We start from the raw sequence: 14,187 nt of genomic DNA, 5'->3' as shown, positions 1-14,187 counted from the left end.
CAGGTTGAGCCACTTAACCCCAGTGTGCTTCAGGTTCATCATCTGCAACATAAGCTCAGCAAAGACACTTACTTAGCAGTGTTTAGAAGCTGTACAACATGGCAGAGTTAGTTGCTTGTCCAACTCTTTGCAACCCATGGACTGGAGTTCACCAGGCTCCTCTGTCCATGGGATTCTCCAGGCAAGAATACTGGAGCAGGTTGCCGTTTCCTTCTCCAGGAGATCTTCCTGACCCAGGGACAGAACCCAGGTCTCCTGCATTTCAGGCAGACTCTACTGTCTGAACCTTCAGGGAAGCTAAAGTAGCAGTGTTTGGTACATAATAAAAGTATACATTATACATTGACTGTCACTGCTATAATAATAATACTTTGGGGCTTATCATCCATGATAATTTTTATTGGCCTTTTTACACAGTATTTTCTGTCTCTCCCAGTAAACTGTGGGGCCTCCGTGAGGGCAAGGACTTTGTTGTTTTATTTAAAAGTATATTACTTGACTTTTTTTTTTAAAGTACATTACTATGGCTTGCCACATAGTTCTTGTTTAGTCACTAAGCCATGTCCCAACATTTTTGTGACCCCATGGACTGTAGCCTGCTAGGCTCCTCTGGCAATGAAATTTTCCAGGCAAGAATATTGGAGTGGGTTGCCATAGGTACTCACTAATATTTGAATGCCTTGTTTTCAAATTCCCAGTTCATTTATTCATTCAGCAAATACTTAATAAGTCTCTAATGTGTGCCAGTCTCTATTTGGTGATAAAGCAGTGTACAAAAAGTCCCTGCTATCTCTGAGCTAGGAGATTCAAGGTGGAGTGGTTCTGTATTTGAACGTGTTCTATCATGATCTAGCAGTTCCAAACCCAATTGGCCATCAGAATCGCTGCGGAGCTTTACAAGAAGTCTGAGGCAGTGTCTGCAAGTGGGCCCTGTAACCTACAGATTTTTACACAGGATTTTTTATCATCATTAAAAGTGTGAATTTTAAAGATTCTTGGGTGCATGGCCCACATCTGTTAGCTCATTCAACTTTATTATCTATCTCATCTCCAGTAGCTTTTCCAGAAATACTTCACTATGAAAGGAAAGTCCATGTGTTTTCCCAATTCAAACTTGAACTTCTTCAGCATTTTTACTTTATTATTTATTCATTTATATTAAAAATTTTAATTGAAATATAGTTGATTCACAATGTTAGTTTCAGGTGTACAGCAAAGTGATTAAATTACGTGACCCAGGATCAAACCCTGGTGTCCTGCATTGGCAGGCGGATTCTTTACCATTGATCCACCATGGGCACTCCAGTTGTATGTGTGTGTGTGCGTGTGTGTGTATACGTATATATATATGCATTTTTACTTTTCTAACAAAGACATCATGAGTGGATAAATAGACTGATAAACCTTTTAGGTCTTTTCCAATGCTGTCTGAAATCAACTTATTGACCACTTCTATCTAGTCACTTGTCTGCATCTCTTGGGTCATGATTTCCATCATCTTCTTTTGGGTTTGGCAGACCTGTTGATGCTGAGCATAAGAGTTCTTCTGAACCTGATTGTTGCTTTTTTTTTTTAGTAAAGCCAAGAGAAAACAGACAAGCAAATAACCACCAGTAATCTTGATGTCAACATGAGCTTCAATCATAGTCTGCCATTTTTGACCATGGAGCATGTTTTGTCACAGGTATCATTGCCATGGAAATTAGGCAGTTTTTGCCCTGAACATCCTCAGTAATTAGCTTGAAGTTTTAAAACGGCACTTCATCATTCTGCACATCAGCAAGGCTCACTCCAAAAACAACAATCCCAGAGGCCATCAGATGGGATTTGGGTACCCAGAGTTTTTATGACTAGTGTTTTTTCCATATTTCTTATATTGAACATAGGTGATGCTTTCACATTATACCAATCTTTCTTAGGAAACAGACCAACCACTTGCTTCTTGGTTACCTTTTTGCTGTCTTTCATAAGGTGCTTGTTGCTGACCTCCAGAGAGCCAGAAGGTAGAACCTGCATTTTTAAAAGGAAGCACTTACAAGCTGGTCTAGTGTTTCTAAACTGAGCTCTACGGAGTATTTGGGGGTGTGGAATTGTTCACACATTCTATGACAATTTTTAAGCTTGAGATTCTAAAAATTTTACTTATTTGACACGTGGGGGTCTTCACTGCTGCAAAGGCTTTTCTCCAGTGGTGGGCGGGGCCTCTCATCACAGCCTCTTGCCTTCTTGCAGAGCTCCGGCTCTACAGCACTCAGGCTTCAGCGGTCGTGGCACCTGGGCTCAGTATCCGTGGCTCCCCGGCCCTAGAGTACAAGCTCAGTAGTTGCGGTGCACAGGCTTAGTTGTCTCGAGGCAGGTAGAATCTTTCTGGACCAGGGATCAAACCTGTGTCTCCTGCATTGGCAGACGTATTCTTTACCACCGAGCCAACCAGGTAGCCAAGCTTGGGATTTTTAATGATATGATTTTAATACTTATTTTTAAATATAACTACCAAGTTTCTCTTTTGCAGTGACATTTCCTAACTGAAAGGCTTTTTTCCCCCCCTAAGATTTACTTACTGGCTGTGGAGGGTCTTCCTTCCTTTGCGCAGGCTATCTCTACTTGCGGCGGACAGGGGCTATTCTTCCTTGGTGCACGGGCTTCTCTGGTGGAGCACCTGTTCTAGGGCCCACTGGCTCAGTAACTGCCATGCAGAAGCTTAGTTGCCCCCGGGGAAAGTGGGATCTTTCAGCATGAGCGATTGAACTGGTGTCCCTGCATTGCAAGGCAGATTTCTAACGATTGGACCACCATAAAACTCCCTCCATGAGGGTTTAACCAGAGGTCTTTGCATTATTCAAGTGTGTAGCACAGATCAAGTGCTTTTCAGAGTGAGCTTGACCCAAATCTGTTCAATATTGTCTTGCCTTCCCAACTTGAGAGCAGACTTGGTTCTGACCTAGCCCCGTGTCCTATGAGATGTCCCAGAATGTCCACTTTATCCCAGGGTGGTGGGCTGGCAGTTCAAAGTTGCTTCATTGTTAGCTGCCTGGGGTGAAGACTGAAGTCTTTGGGCTCTGTATCTCTGGCGTTTCCTTAGACCACATGCTGTACAGATACTTCAAGAAGGTTCGCATCTACACACCAGATTGCTCCCTTGGAAGGGTGACTTTGCTGGAACCCATCCCATGGCAATAATGATGATGGAAAGCACAAAGAGCTTGGGAACCAGTTACGCCTAAATTAAAATCCTACCTCCGCACCCCAACTACCCTGCAGTGTGGCTTTGGGAAAATGACATTCTGTGCCTCAGTTTCCTCACCTGAAAAATGGAGTCAGTGACAAGTCACACAGCAGTTGTTACACAGTTACGGGAGGCTTCGCTTGCATAACCAAGGCACTGAGTTTCTCTCCATCAGTTGACATCAAGAGCACTTGTGCCCATCGGGCCCTGAGGAGTACAAGTGAATTAATTCCTGGGCTGACACTATCACAGTCTCAAGCCGTTGGTAAACCTGCTCGGTTGTCCCAAACAGTGCAGAGGAGGGCGAGAGCGGTTCTGTGGCCGTGTGTTGGCACCGGAGGAAGGCCAGGCGCGGAAGCGCGGCGCTTCCTCGCTCCAGCCTGGCTCCCCAAGCGGCGTTCCGACCTTGGAGAACCTCCCGGGGTCTGCAAGGAGGTGCGGGGCAGTGGCGGCGCGCTGGGGCGGCGCGCGGTGGCCGCGGCGGGCTGGGGCGGCGCGCGGTGACAGGCGGCGCGCGGCGGCGGCGAGCTGAGGCGGCGCGCGGCGGCACGCACCTTCCCACCTGGCACCGCCCACAAGCCGCTCCGCGCGGGCCCGCCGCGCTGACAAGTGCGCGCGCGCGTCCTCTGCGCCGGCCCGTGGCGCATGCGCGCTCTGCGCTGTCTGCTCTCAGCCAGAGCGGCGGCGGCGGCGGCGTTTGAGTGGAGGAAGATGGCGGCTCCGGGCGGATCGGTGTCCCGCCAGCTGTGAGGAGTCCCGAGTGCGGCGGGCGCGGCCTGGGGCGCAGCGCCTCTGCTCGCGTCCTGTCCGGGGTTTCCTCACCGCCTTCGCCAGCGGAGCGTACCCGAGAACGTGGCGCGGGCTAGGCCAGGTGAGGCCTCTTCCTCTCCCGGGGCCGCGGCTGGTAGCCGGCGCCTTCTGCCCTTTATGCGCTGGGTCTGGCCCAGGCCGTGGACCCCGCGCGGGGGTCGGTGCTGGCTGGCCTGGGGTCCTCGCCGTAGTCTTCCCGGCCTCCCCGGGTGAGGCAGGGAGGGGGAGAACCCTTTTCCAGGCAGCCTCTGGGATAGGCGAACCCGGCCTCTGCCCTCTAGCAGGGCGGTTTTCGTCCCCCCTCCGGGGCCACGAAGGGTGTGTGACCGGGGTAAGGGTGGCTTTGAAGTGTCAGATCACCTTCCACCCCGCCCCCAAATCTTTAACGCCTTTCGGGAGGCGCTGGAGTCCGGTGCTGTCCAAAATTGGGGCTGCGGCGAGGAGCCAGCATCTCTGAAGCTGCAGCTGCAAAAGGAAGATTTTGGAATTGGCTTTAAAAAATGAAACACAAACAACCTTTCCTACCCTTTTAGCTTTCTGAGTGTCCCCCCAGCGAAGTAGGAACTGCGGATCTCCTTGATTAAGACAGCAGCCCACGTTGTGACTGTGGAAGGCTTCTGGCGAGAATTGTTTGTGCAGAGGGAACCGTGGAGGGTGGGAACCAATTTGCAAACGAAGAAAAAACAGTTGTAAGATCTTGATAGTCTCTGCAGAGTAACTTCGGTGCTAATGAAGCCCTCGTTCCTTTGAAACCTTTGGATTGTTAAGATTTCGACACCCAATTGCTTTTGTTTACTGATCTCTGAATTTTATTAGGAGAATAAAAGCTTTATTTCTTAATGCCATAGTCTTTGGACTTTTCTGTGGTGGGATTCCAGTTGCTCAGAACACATTACCAGTTCTCGATTGCTGGCAGGGACATTGTACCATACTTGGCCTTTTTGAGAACAACTTTTGTTGCTGTTCTTCAGATGCTAATGTGGAGACTTTGATTTTGTTTCTCTAGTAGAGAAGCCAGTTGAAGCCTTACGGTCTCTTCCTTGAGGAATGATGGCTTCAGTTGCAGTTGTGCTATGGGAAATCGTTGAGGCGATAGCCTTGGCTTCGACACACCAAATACCTTTTGTAACTTGTATTTGTTCAACTAGTGCTTAAGAAGGATGACATCATGGGTTTAAAGGGACAAGAAAATCTGAGAGGAAATAGCATCATTTAGAATTGAGCATTTAAGATTTAGTCTGTAGCTTTTACTGGGAATAGTGATGCTCTGTTTCAGACCCCTCATTTTGAGCACATGCGTGTATATAAACTGGTTTCCTTTCTATTGTATGATGTCATTTTATATCCTATAACTGTTCGCTTTTGACAAGCCTAGTATAAGTATTACTGTTATCTATATTGACCCATGGGTTTTCAGTCTGTTTCAGAAGCTTTTAATTTTTAGAAGAACAACTGTTTAATGTTAGCTAATTTGGGGATCTTTTAAAATTTTTTCTCTTAAAGCCTCTTCCGTAGGGATTTGTAGATTTTCTTAGTGCCTTTGCTAAGGACATAAACCTCAACCAGAAACTTCTCCGTTTTAGAAAGTTGGAGAGCCACTCTGCGTATCAATTTGCTAATAAAGAGCCATGAGATTAATGCAGTAACATCCTGGTGGTTTGACATTACACTTCTTGGCATACTGTGTTGCGTTGTTGTGCTAAATCATCATCAGGTATTGATGCAACTTCATGACATCCATGACATCATTCACTCTCCAGCATTTTGCCTTTTGCAGTTTCTTCTCAGAGTCACAGAAAAATAGGATCAGGAAAAATAGCTTAGGATGCTTCTCAAATGTCTGATTTCTGGAAGAGCCTTCTCCAAAACTGCCTTATATAGTTAAAACCCTCCTATAAGACTTAGAGCTGTGCAGTTGCTACATATTGTGAAAATGCTAGCACAACCTCTAGGTTTTACAAGAGTATTGAAGTCCTAAGAAGTTACTCCAAAGATGAACAAAAATACATGATTATCTTTGTGATTTCAGGTTGGTTTTAGTCAGTATGTATAAAGCCCGAAGCCATTTGTTTAAATTATGCCCTCCCCACTTCACAAGATTGTTATGTGAAACAACAGTGTTTGTGAAAATGCTTTGTAAAATAGAAGGTGAACGTAAAATTGATTATTCAGTAATCAGTTTTATGAAAATGCCTATTGTGGGCCTTCTCTGTGCTGGACAATATGGGAAGTAGGTCCTGATGATTCTAAGACAAGACAGCTTTTGGTCTCAAGTTGCTTGCAGTATGGTCTGGGAGCCAGTCTAAGAAATTAGTTAAATACATTGGGGTGTAAAAAATGCACTGAATCCAGCCAAGGGAGTGAGAAAGTCTCCTCAGAGCCAGGTGGGTTTCCCCAGCCTTTCCTGTTCTGCAGAAAAATATCCCTTTTGTGAGCAACCTGCTTTTTATAAAAACTTAGAAAAAAATTCTGTCATGAGTTCTTTTCCTCTTTTATTCATTCACTGTTATGACACTTCCCACACAGTGTGCCCCAATTATGGTTTCTGCATTCTCAAAAATCCACCAGAGTCTTGGAAGAACCTTTTTGAGAGTGAGTCATATACACAAGAGATAAACACAAACATTGCAGCTGCAATTAAAATATCTCAAATTACTAAGTGGTGACAAGTTTAGAGTGATGATGCTTTTGTTTTTGTTTTATAAACGGGCACAAGCAGTACTGTATGATTTTAATTTGATCACATTTAATCAGTGTTTACTTGTCTGTCCCTTAGAATGTTGACTTTTAGTGATTATTAATACTGTCTCGTTTCCCAATAATAAATAAAGCAAGAACGTCCTTCTCCTTTTGAGGTGAAGCCGACAGCTTAAGCCAGAACTAAACTATTTTGTAAAATATATTTATGTAGATTGAGGCTGCTTAGCATCTCTGATCTTGAACTTCTTTCTGTTCAATACAGTTTTCTCATCTTAGTGTGTGGTATTTTATAATCAATGTAGCATGCTGTTACCCACATTGCAAAAATTTTACATATGTTTGAATTGAGTGGAATCTGTAAGTGGTGCAGTATTGGACACATACCATCTGTATCTTAACTGAAAATGAATGCTTTAAGGTAGTGGTTGACAGAAAAGTGAAGGTGATGTATTCATTTTTCTAGCTTACGTGTAGAAAGATAGAAGCTACAGACAAGTCATTTAAAAATTGCCCAGTATTAAACTCGTAACACTATGGCTTATTTTAAAAATAGTTTCTTGTGACATTCTTCTAAATGTCTTGTGAAATTATGACTTAGTGGTACTTTTTTTTTATTTTTTATTTTTAGTGGTGCTCTTATAAAGCTTAATTTTGTGTTTCCTTACGCATGTATCAGAAGGCAAATTTGCTTTGAGTTCTGATTCTTCCGGTACTAAGTTTCTACTTTTTAATTTCTAAAATTTTCTCCTAGGCATTTAATTTTTTCCCAATGTTACTGTTCTGTTTTGCTTCAAAGGTGGAAGTATCTTGTACTTTTATGCTTATTTATATTCATAAATCTGATAAATGTACAGATATTATATAAAGCAATAGTTATTTGTAAAATTTTGTTATGGACAGTATCTTGGCTTAGACAGTAACATGCTTTCTTTTGTCTTCTAGTAATATTGAATACATAGATTTCAGGTAGTTCATACAATTTCTTTAAAGGCAAACAAGTTTTAATTTTAGCCACTAATATTCTCTTAGGATATTTAATATTTAGGATAATTTTATTTCAGCTGTTTTAAGGAATTCCCTAGTATGGCATACTCTCCCAAATCTGTTTCCTTTATTACTCTCATCTTAAATGTTTGCTTCATGTTACTATATAGAGAACAAGAAATTTTTCTTCCAGAATGAACCTCTTGGTGCATTGTTTGGAGAAAGGTTGATGTTAATTATAAGTTGATCAGTACAGTTTTACCAAGTGTCTCTTCTCCCATCTGCTGTCTTTTCAGATGCAGATCAAGGGAAAATGGAGTTTATCCTTCTATTTCAGTGTTTAAAGTTTTTTACTAGTACTCTTGCTTTCTCTTGCCAAAAAGCCGCAGTCTTGTCTTTCCGTGGTTGATCTAGCAGTGTCGTTTGCTGTCTGTTCTACAGGGCTGCTTTCTTACCTTTTGCTTTGAGATACGTGATGACATCCTTCCAAATAGATCCTTTGGTCTAGTCAAAATCAAGCACACTGCTCTCTTCCTTACTTTCCTGTGGGTCCTTCAGATTTTGATTTGTCTTGTCTTCCTTACCTCTCCCCACCTTTTTTCTTCCCCAGTAAATGTAGTTCTCTCTTCAAAGCGTGTTTCATAAATCATAATGGAATTTTGGAAAATAATTCCCTATAGAGATGCATCATAATATGTGGGTTAGAATTTCACATTTTGTTTAACTTAAAAGTAACTTAATGGTAATGAATCTTAAAGACGTTGCATTAGGTGAAATAAGCCACAAAAGAAGAAATACTGTATGATTACAGTTGTATGAGTTCCCCAGAATAGTCTTAATTCAAAGCGAGAGAAAGTAGAATGACAGTTGCTGGGGCAGGGGAGAAAAGGGAAAGGGGAGTTACTATTTAATTTTAGCTTGGGATCAAAGTTCTGGAGGTAGGTGGAGGTGACGGTTACCCAGCAATGTACTTGATGCTACTGAACGTATTTGAAAAGGATTAAAATGACAGTTTTTATGTAATGTATAAACACACACAGAGGAAGCTAGCTTAATGGTTTACATATGCTCTGTGGGCTGGATTGATAGTTATTTATTTCAGTATAGTAATTAAGATCATAGACTTTGGCCCCAGGGAGACCCAGGCTCGTGTCCTACCTAGTTCTGCTACTTTCCTTGGGTATGGACCGTAGGTTCTTTAACCCTCAGTTTTTTCATCTATAAAATGAGGGTAATGCCCATGTTTGGGGACAATTAAGTTTCAGAATGCAAATGAACTTCTCAGCGTATTGCCTAGCACATAGTAAACGCTCAAGTCTTAAACATTATTACTACATTGTTTTACGAAACGTTGAAACTGGAACAAGGGAACTTGTCTGCTGGCTTCCCCATCGCATCGTCCCAGTGGCGTGCCTGTCCCATGTGCAGACGTGCCTGTAGCAGGAATACATGTTCGCCCATTTCCCCTGTGCTCTTTCTGTCTTTGGAGAACTGGGCTTATTCATGTCTTCACTTGACACCACTGCCTGGATGTTTCTTAAATCCATCTAGATGTGATCTTTCTTTTATGCCTTTTAATTTTCCAGGGACTTTATACAGCATATTCTCTAACTCAGCTGCCCATGTGTTCACAACTAAGTCTGTTATTTCACCTCCTACCTCTCTGAAGATAAAAAACCTTTACTAACCAGGTTCCCGTCTCAATATTCCCATTTCTCTAGATAGAATAATTTTGTTCTAATCTGGTAAACCATAAAACTGGGGATCATTTGTTAATACTACTAAAAAAATTTTTGTGTGTGTCCTGCTTTGTAGATCTGTATTATCTTCCTCAGTATTCCTCAGATTTCCCTGCTTCTTGTTACATTTGCTGACATGACTCTAGGCCAGGCTTCCATGAGCTGAAGGCAGACTGAAGTACTGATATAGTTGTTAAATTAACTAGTCTTGTTGCCAGGGCTGTGCTGTTTATTAGATGTGTGATCTCAGTCTCCCTCATCTTCAAGAAGGGAGTTAACAATTCCTGCCTCATAAAATATTTAAATGTCTAACACATGATAAATACTCCATGACAAGTAGTTGCTGTTAATTGAGTTTTTCTTCTTGGTAGTTTCTGGAAATGATTAAGATTGAAGTGACAGTGTTATGCCAGACCAGTCTTAAAGAACTACTCTCTGAATATTTCTCCTCTGATTGGGATCCTGTGGTAACTCATTACTGCCTAGTTCTCTTATCTAAGATAAGAGGATAACACTTCCTCAGATCTCAGTGATGCTTTTTTGCGACTGTGGTGCTAAGTATGGTTATCATCTTGATTTTACACACTTTCATCAGCCTTATTGGGGAAGGAAATGGCAGCCCACTCCAGTGTTCTTGCCTGGAGAATCCCATGGACAAAGGAGCCTGGTGGGAGCCTGGTCGCAAAGAGTCGGGTACGACTGAGCAACTAACATAACACACACTCATCTGTGAAGCTCTCCATTTGAACTTCTTTGTACCTTTCCAGCCTTATTTTCCACGGCACCTATCATGCAATCTGTTAAAGCCAGAGTTGTCTCACTGCCTCTCATGTAAATCATGTTCATTTTTATAACTGAAAGATTCATTTTCCTAAGTAGAAACCTTGTTTTTTTTTTCATTTAACTACTCTGTCCAGCTCTATAGAGTAACTCCTGTGTGCTCCACCTATTTGTCCTTGCACAAATAGGTTCCGAAAAGAAAATTACTGTGCTGACTCCTACCAGATATCTTAAAGGGGACATATCATGCAGTATAATTCACATGTAATAGTTTTAGTGTCATAGGCACACTTAGTCCTTCCGTTTCAGGCATAGTCACTCAGTGTATGCATTTGATTCTTACGGCTGATGTTCTTCATGATGTTTCTGAAGCATTGCATAATCCCAAGTGTCTGTTGAGTCTTTGTTGCCTTTTTGTTCATTGGTCCATCCATTCAACAAACATTTATTGAATGCTGCTGTGTGCAAGGCATGGTTCAAGACATTAGGGTCTCTTCGATGCTGAACTTTGGCCAGTGTACGTGTTGTGTCCTCTTGATGTGCCATCTGTTTTGGGTGGTTTTCTGTCCCAGGTCCCAGGTGTACCGGGTGCTCTCTCTGTTGTCATTTTTCTAGGCAGACCTAGTTTCTTTTACAGAGAATGCCGTTAGAAGCTAAGTTCTCAGTGCTTGGAATGCTCATTGCTACTGGGTCTTCATTATTTCTAGGTTCTTTCAGTGGGCAGAGACAGAAAATAGGTTTTTTAGAAGTCAAAACTTCATGTTGATATTCCAGTTTAATTTGAACATATTACAGGGCTCTTTTCTTTAGGTTTTTTTATTCGTCTCAAACTGACCATCTTATTTTCTAGAATTGTTCATGTTTATTTGCTTTATCCTACTGTACACGTAACTTTTAAAAGTGTAGTATTCGGGTTCTTGCCGGAAGTGGAGAGCGGCTGGTCGCAGTCCCGAGGTGAGACAGAAGTCTGAGGTGGTGCGTTATGGCTGACATGCAAAATCTGGTAGAAAGATTGGAGAGAGCGGTGGGCCGCCCGGAGGCAGTCTCCCATGCATCTGACACACACTGTGGGTATGGAGACAGTGCTGCAAAAGCAGGAACAACTCCGTATGTGCAAGCTTTTGACTCACTGCTGGCCGGTCCTGTGGCAGAGTACCTCAAGATCAGTAAAGACATTGGGGGAGATGTGCAGAAACATGCGGAGATGGTCCACACAGGTCTGAAGTTAGAGCGAGCTCTCCTGGTTACAGCCTCTCAGTGCCAGCAGCCAGCAGGCAACAAACTTTCTGACTTGTTGGCACCCATCTCCGATCAGATCCAAGAAGTGGTGACCTTTCGAGAGAAGAACCGAGGCAGCAAGTTGTTCAGTCACCTGTCAGCTGTCAGCGAAAGCATCCAGGCCCTGGGTTGGCTGGCAGTGGCTCCCAGGCCTGGTCCCTATGTGAAGGAAATGAACGATGCTGCCATGTTTTATACAAAGCGAGTCCTCAAGGAGTACAAAGGTGTGGATAAGAAGCATGTGGACTGGGCCAAAGCTTACTTGAGTATATGGACAGAGCTGCAGGCTTACATTAAGGAGTTCCATACCACCGGACTGGCCTGGAGCAGAACGGGGCCTGTGGCAAAAGAACTGAGTGGCTTGCCGTCTGGACCCTCTGCTGGATCTGGTCCTCCTCCCTCCCATCCAGGCCCACCTTCCCCCCCAAGTCCCCACCAGTTCAGGCTCAGATGACTGTGCCTCACGCTCAGCACTGTTTGCGCAGATTAATCAGGGGGAGAGCATCACACATGCCCTGAAACACGTATCTGATGACATGAAGACTCACAAGAACCCTGCCTTGAAGACTCAGAGTGGTCCAATATGAAGTGGCCCCAAACCCTTCTCTGCACCTAAACCAGACCCCCCCAAACCAGTCACAAAGAAGGAGCCAGCTCTGCTTGAACTGGAGGGCAAGAAGTGGAGAGTGGAAAACCAGGAGAATGTTTCCAGTCTGGTGATAGAGGATACAGAGCTGAAACAGGTGGCTTACATATTCAAGTGTGTGAACTCAACATTGCAAATCAAGGGCAAAATTAACTCCATTACAGTAGATAACTGTAAGAAACTCCGTCTGGTGTTTGATGATGTGGGCATTGTGGAGATAATCAATAGTAAGGATGTCAAAGTTCAGGTAATGGGTAAAGTGCCAACCATTTCCATCAACAAAACAGATGGCTGCCATGTATACCTGAGCAAGAACTCCCTGGATTGTGAGATAGTCAGTGCGAAATCTTCTGAGATGAATGTCCTCATTCCTACAGAAGGCAGTGACTTCAATGAGTTCCCAGTCCCTGAGCAGTTCAAGACACTATGGAATGGGCAGAAGTTGGTCACCACAGTGACAGAAATTGCTGGATAAGCCAAGTGCCACTGGGTTCCTTGCCCTCTCTCTCACACTATGGGATAAACCTGTATCAAGATGGTTCTTTTTTAGATTTCCTCTACCTTTCTGCTCTTAAACTGCTTCTCTGCTTCGAGAAGCACAGCTACCTGCCTTCACTGAAATATACCTCAGGCTGAGATTTGGGGTGGGATAGCAGGTCAGTTGATCTTCCGCAGGAAGGTGCAGCTCTTTCATATCAGCTCAACCACACCACCAGTCCCTTCTTAAGCAACTGCAGTCCAGGACAGGTGTGCTTTAGCTTTCAGCCTTTGGGGTTATTTGACCAACAAATAGTCTTTTGGGAGAAATATAGCAGCCCCAGGAATTAACAGGTCAGAATGTTCACACAAGTTAACATTTTTCTAACAAGTGTGAAGGTAACAGAAGCTGATCCTAGTTAGTTCTTCTAATTTAAACTAATTTTCACTATTGACAAGTGAGGCAAGAGAGGGACCAAAGGCTGAAGCTTGGCCATCTAGCATTCCTAGCAGAATGGTTTACTGTAAGCATCCCTTTTCTTCTGCATTCCATCCTGCACCTGCCCAAACCTGACAGTAGGTTGTCCTGTGTTAGCTGCTGTGGTGGTGCCCTGCACCCAGGCCGGCCGAAGGAGTATTGGACCCTTTCTCTCTTGGGTCCCTGCCCAGCCCCTTCCTACAGAGATGACTTAAAAAGAGTGGGAAAAAAAGGGAAAACCGCACCATTCCCAGAAATCTGGCTTCCCTTTCTCCTTCCATTCTAGGTGCCCATCATCCATCTTCACTGCTTCCATGGCCCTGCCACACTCACAACTTTTGGCTTCTTTTTGGACACCTGAACAAAGGACTAAAATCTCCACTGCAGGCTGTTTTTAGGTCTTGTGTAAAAATCTTGCACAGCCTTGCTAATGCAAATTTCGGTTTTTCCTCTAGGACAAACACTTTACCAAAATATGCAACTTTTTTTGGTGGGAAGAGAAATTGTCCTGTGATTTCTACCCATTTCCTGAGGCCTGTGGGAATAAACCTTTATGTACTTAAAATTATACAGAAAATAGAATAAAATTAATACTAAAAAATAAAAAAAAAAAAAGTGTAGTATTCATATTGTTACTAACAAAATTACTAAGGTAAATTTAAATTTTATTTGTGATTCTTTTTATCTTTAGAATATTCTGTCAAGATCCAGTCAAGAAAATGAAAAACATACTAGATATTTCAAATAGAGGATATTTAATATAGGTTGCAAGACTTAGGGAGCGAAGTAGAGTGGGGCAGGGTAATTTAGAGATTAAGAACTCGGGTGACACTGTAGCCACAAGTGTTGGGAACAAAAGGGATAAATGGTGTTAACAAAAGTTTTGAAGAATACCGAGGGGAGGGTCACCCACTAACTCTAGCACTGCTGCTACTTTCAGACCTGAGTCCAAGAGGGGAAATTGCCAAGATATGCCACATGGCTGGTGCTTGGACCATGTCTTCCTCAGTCACTTTCAGTTCAGTTGCTGTCTCGTATCTTGACAGCAACACACCAGACTTCCCTGTCC

The 14,187-nt window shown here is 43.3% G+C and overlaps 1 protein-coding gene and 1 pseudogene across 2 annotated transcripts in view; both read left to right on the top strand.

Annotated features, from left to right (window-relative positions):
* The first annotated feature begins 3,795 nt into the window (after window positions 1-3,795).
* Window positions 3,796-14,187, top strand: part of FBXO42 (F-box protein 42) — an 81,813-nt gene continuing 71,421 nt past the window's right edge. The window contains exon 1 of one of the 2 annotated variants that reach the window (XM_065929890.1): window positions 3,796-4,097. The gene's annotated coding sequence lies outside the window, so the exon portion shown is untranslated. The remainder of the gene's footprint in view (window positions 4,098-14,187) is intronic. The other variant, XM_065929889.1, reaches the window with a different exon arrangement.
* Window positions 11,158-12,653, top strand: LOC136164636 (adenylyl cyclase-associated protein 1 pseudogene; annotated as a pseudogene).

Source organism: Muntiacus reevesi, chromosome 3 (genome assembly GCF_963930625.1).
Source record: "Muntiacus reevesi chromosome 3, mMunRee1.1, whole genome shotgun sequence".
NCBI lineage: Eukaryota > Metazoa > Chordata > Mammalia > Artiodactyla > Cervidae > Muntiacus > Muntiacus reevesi.
Note: the sequence above shows the minus strand (reverse complement) of the source record. Positions and strands in the feature narration are given on the sequence as shown.